General features: G+C 37.1%; 1 long non-coding RNA gene across 1 annotated transcript; it reads left to right on the top strand.

The window, feature by feature from the left end:
- The first annotated feature begins 4,832 nt into the window (after window positions 1-4,832).
- LOC139435484 (uncharacterized) lies at window positions 4,833-5,505 on the top strand. Its single transcript, XR_011644723.1, has 3 exons — window positions 4,833-4,972; window positions 5,069-5,161; window positions 5,417-5,505. It is a non-coding gene; the product is annotated as an uncharacterized lncRNA (long non-coding RNA).
- Window positions 5,506-5,731: the final 226 nt, after the last annotated feature.

Raw genomic sequence — 5,731 nt, 5'->3', positions numbered from 1 at the left:
GAAAATAAATGGGGCTCAGAGCCTCAGGATACTGAAATCTGTATTTTTAAATATTTCTTTCCTTCTAATTTGTTATTCTTTTCAAAATAACACACTGTTATTTACTCACCAATAACACACAATTATTCTTGCTTTTATTTATTGGTTTAATTCCATAATCTCGGGCTTTTTTGGTGTCCGTCAGGAACTGAATTTCAAAATAAAAATAACCGGAAACAGACGTAGGCCTATAAGGGACATTTCGAGCATCATTGCGATTGTCAACATTTCTGAGTTTAGGATGGCCGAAGACACTACACTACCCATAATCCCCAGCTATCGTTTAGGACTACAGTTCCCGTAAGGTTACAGAGCGTCAAACAGCTGTGTGAAATGGAACGAAACCACGCCAGATTATCCAAAACTGGAATCGAACACCCCCCCAGAACTACACATGCTGGCTATTGTGTTTCGCAAAATGTTCTATGGGACGACTCTACTGAACGTTTTCGTTTTTCCCACAATTAGAAGTTGCCATTATTAAACACATTGGTGTTATCAAATGTAAAACATATAATTAATAAATGGGTGAAAATCACTTGTGTCCATAATGCGCAGCATTAATATATACCCACATGACAGCTCATTGCTACTTTGTAATTCTACTCCACTACAATTCAGAGGTTAACCTGGTATGTTTACTCCACTGCATTTATTTGAGTTACTTTGCAGATTCTGATTAATTATGTGAAATATATAAACAACCCTTAAATCAGACTTTAGTTACACCTGAGTAAAATTCAGGTAAGGTGATTGTCAAGTGCCAACAATCAGGAGAGATATTTGATAGTTGGTGCTTGAGAAGACTAAACATGTATCTGCAATTGACATGAATGGAAACAAGTAATAAAGTATATTCATTACTCGTTATTCTCTACTAATAGTTAATTAAAGACTGTATATTATGGCTATTTTGCACATCCCTTTCAAGATTTTCAAAGGTTTATTGACATATCATACACAACTACGGTGTAGTTATGCAATGAATAAAAAACTTGGGTCACAGGTTCCTCAACAGTGCATTACAAGACATCTATCAATAGGTGTGCCTCCACCATTGAACTGTCATATTCTGCACATTTCTTATTCTATCTACATACATAAGAGTATAATTAATGTGTATAATATCAGTTAAAATAAGTGCTTCAACATAGTTAACATTGCAGGAAAGCAATATATTAGACGTTAATTACTTTGTCAGGCTTAATATTTAATATTTAATGTTTAAATAAAGGTTAATCCGTTTTTCTGTTTTGCACCTCCTCCTATTAATATCTTTGTACATCCTGCACTAAACTGTTTTATTGTAGAGATCACTTATAGTATCTTCTTGATTTTTTATATTCTATATTTCTATATTTATACTTTCCCCCTATGAAAGTATGTATTTTATCAAATATAACACATAAAAACAATAATTCAATAACGTGCTTTAACCACTAGGAGGTGCACACAAGGTGCACACAGCCATAATAACTTTGTATTATTATTGTGTATGTACAACATCTGAAGATGTATAGTTTTATGCATGCTTTCACATCATTTTACAGCATATTGCTATACTATTTCAGACTCAGTATTTACATTCTTATATTCAAAGAAAATCAGTAATATCTTTAAAAACTACAGTCCTTTTCTATCAGCTGTGCACCGTTATGGTGTAAATATAACTATGAATTAGATCAAATGTAAAAGTCAGCCGAATTAGTGTTGATACTGCAAGGAGACGTATTGTGTGAAGAGAAATTGAAGATGTTGTTTAATTGTTGATATATTCAAGTATTCAGTTTCGACGCCATTTCTTCCAGTTTTTCCAAAGGTCTTCTCATCAGGGCTCTCTAAATAAAGAACAACGGCAGATCTGTAATATGTAATGCAGCCGAACCGTGTATTACAATGCCGTTATGTGATGACTTTCAAAGAGAAAAGCAAGAGCACTCGGAATTAAGTATTATTTTATACTTTTAAAATGTTTTCCGGATTTCATATAATATAAACACCAACTCCCAGCATGCATTGCGGCTAACACATCCAATCAGCGAGCTTAAAACCATAGCTGAGGATCTTGGGTAATCGCTCGAAATGCCTACGTCTGTTTCCGGTTATATTTATTTTGAAATTCAGTTCCTGACGGACGCCAAAAAAGCCCGAGATTATGGAATTAAACCAATAAATAAAAGCAAGGATAATTGTGTGTTATTGGTGAGTAAATAACAGTGTGTTATTTTGAAAAGAATAACAAATTAGAAGGAAAAAAAGATTTAAAAAATACAGATTTCAGTATCCTGAGGCTCTGAGCCCCATTTATTTTCCTCACAGACGACAACAAAAGTCAGAAATTATACGATTTAAAATAAAAGCAATAACTGTGGCTTGATATTGAGTAAGAACATGTTTTTATGAACCACACAGCTTCCGGTCTTCCACGACCCGACCGGAGAAAAAGACGTGCTGCAGCCTGCAGGCACGAAACACGTTACCAGTAGAAATACATTGCTTTTAAAATCGTGCTGTGCAACACGAAAAAAAGGGGCAAATCGTGATGGTGAACACGAATCAATAGATTAAAAATCGTGTTGGTGAACACGAAATGCCGTGAGACTGGGTTGGACTGAGTAGGCCGTAAAAGCTTGCGCTAATGTTTAGCATGCGCTAACGTTTAGCTTGTGCTAACGTTTAGCTTGTGCTAACGTTTAGCTTGTGCTAACGTTTAGCATTCTTTATTCAGACCACGCATTATCCAGTGAAGAACACTCAGCAGAGCATATATTTCTCAACACAACATTAACTGTAACGTTAAATGTTCTTAACTGAGCTAGTGGACTGTAAAAACACTACCCACCCATGACTCCAATTCGACTACAGGCTAAAGTCAATGTCTGAATAAAGCATGCTAGCGTTAGCGGTCTACCAGCATGAGTCATGGCCAGATTCAAAGGTAAATATACTCAGACAAACATTAAGTATATTAACTTTACCTTTTCTTAACTGAGGCTTGGTGGCCTGTAAACAGTATGAACAGGCGGGCTGCGTGTTTTCTATTGTAAATAAATAGATAAGACTATGAATTTGTATGTATTACCAGAGTAGAAATTCTGGTGTTAAACGTCAATTTAAGGACAGAGTAAGTGTGTTTCTTTCATATTGACGAGCGACTTATATTTTAATTTTCGAGTTCAATTGATAAAGATATTGTAAATGTAACTTGAGTTTACAACATTGTGTTATATATTTTTACATCACCAAAATGTTGACCACTGTCCTAAAATAAAGTATAGGCTTTGAGTAACGAATTTTAGTGGGCTGTCTTTCATTTTGACACACAGAACAATGTTAAATGAAATGGATATATCCGCCTTCTTTCATTTATCTTTCCATTCCCACAACAATATACATAAAGAAATGGCATATTTTGGACATAGTTCGAATGGTGATTAATCATGATTAATACATTTTTAAGCTGTGATTAATCTGATTTAAAAAAATGTAATCGTTTGACAGCCCTAATATATATATATATATATATATATATATATATATGAACTTTGTATGTAATACTTTGTAAAGTACAATGCAATTTGAAAAGAAAGAATGTATTGAGTGTACACCTGCATTTCATTAATTCCCTCTTCACATCTCTCTATTTCTCTTTCTCTTAGAGCGCCATGGCTGATATTGAACCACCTGTTCGATTGCTGATCATCTTGAACGACCACAACAGCGTCAGACTGGAGCTTCGAAATGGGATTCCCAACTCAATGGAAGAGCTCATTGAGGAGGTCAAGAATTCATGTGGATTGGGGACACTGATTTTGGGAACACATTTGTTAATCTTACATCTACACATGCGATTAAAGATTTAACATTGATCAAAGTTGTCGAATTAGACTCCGATTCTCCAACTGTGGTCTTGTACCCAGTTGAGATACCATTAAATAGTACCCCTACAAGTGGACTGTACAGTGAAGACTCCTCTGAATCTGTGAATACCGATGACACAGTACTACTTAGCGGCTCTTCCTCGGAATCATTAAGAACACAGCAGTGGCCTAAAGTGTTTCCTATCCCGGTCTTCTCCTATGACACAGAATGTCAATTACAGAGAGGAAATGTAGAGTACACAAAGAACCAATCTAGACTGACACCAAGCTCAAATCATCTGCAGAGCTTGCTGTGAACTCGTTGAAGACCAAGTCTCAAGAAGAGTCCTACCCTGCGAAGAATTTAAAGAGAGCCAGGCGAGCTGAGGCCAACCATTTTGCATCCTTGTCGATTGGTGAGACTCCAGAAAGCATGGAGCAAGAGACAATTTCCCTTTTGGCAGAACAACAGAAAAGAAACAACCGGCAATCAATAAAAGAAAAGATGGCGAAGGCGTTTGGATACCGAAGACAAGAAATAGTGCATCAGAGGCCAAGCATTGAAGGCCTCTTGGAGCGGTGGCCTGCACTTTTTCACATGGAAGAGGTAATTATTTTGATGAAACCCTTGATTGTAAGCCTGTAGTGGAGAAGAAATGAGGGCCCAACTAACTAACAACTATAGACAGCCAAGGCAAATATGTTGACGTTTATTTTTGAATATATATCACAATATAAGCTTTACATCTATTACTCTTAGTGTCTTTATTTGGTGGTGGTTTTCAATATGTGGATTAATTCATTTAAATGTTACATTCATACAAGCTGACTTGGAGTACTTTTAATCAAACCGTTGGCTCTTTATAAAAAATATGTGTATTATAAATTCTCAGTATTTTTTGTTTTCTATACTGCTTATATTTTCAGAGTTCATGCGCATAACAACATTTCCATTGGAGACAAAGTTCTTGGCGCAGTTGGACAAACACTCCACCAAACTGCCGCAGGTCATCAGGAGCAGGGGAGGAGTTGTGAAACAGAAGACCACCGGGATCTTGCAGGTTTTGGATGAGGTATCTATGAATGAGTTTTTTATCTGTGGGATCAGTGGCTGAATCGTCCTTTTTTTGCATTTGATTTATTATATATATCTCTCTGTTCTTACTCAGACTGTGGACATCGCCATCAGAAGAGAATGCATCCTCAAATCTCTAATGATCTTCCTGGGTGAACCTGTTGACCATCTCATCAAAGAATTCCAGGTAAGACCTCTCACTCACAAGAAGTTTGTTCATAAAAGAAAACATATTTGTACTGCATGCAAATAACTGCTTGGTTAGAAAGATAGTCATTTGTGATGACCTCTTGAGCCTTGGGCCGACTGAACTGAGAACTTTCCTTTTCATCTATCCACTCTAAAAGGTAGCTGCAAACTTGGGGAAACATTTGCGCCTCAGGCCTGTTGAACTACACTCTGTGGTCCTCATCCATTCCCCTTTTTTTTGCATGATATGCAGGACGCTGAGGCAGGCAACAATGGAAACCTTTGTCACTGGGAAAGAGGATCAGTTTCATCGACCCAAAGACGTCAAGGTTCTCATCGAAGGAACAGACGTCCTCAGCGCCTTGCCCTGGGTTGCGACAGCTTTTGCCATGCTCTTCATATACGCACTGAAATGGGCGAAGCCTGCGAGCTAGTTCAGGCAGTCAACTCGAGCACTTATGCTGCATTCATACATAACGCCCCCTTGCCACTCTACAACCAACCAAACAGAGTCTCCTTAATATGCCGCTCTATTTAACCTGCCAGATCTCTCTCCATGCATTGCTTG

Source organism: Pseudochaenichthys georgianus, chromosome 16 (assembly GCF_902827115.2).
Source record: "Pseudochaenichthys georgianus chromosome 16, fPseGeo1.2, whole genome shotgun sequence".
NCBI lineage: Eukaryota > Metazoa > Chordata > Actinopteri > Perciformes > Channichthyidae > Pseudochaenichthys > Pseudochaenichthys georgianus.
This window is presented reverse-complemented; position numbering and strand designations above follow the sequence as displayed.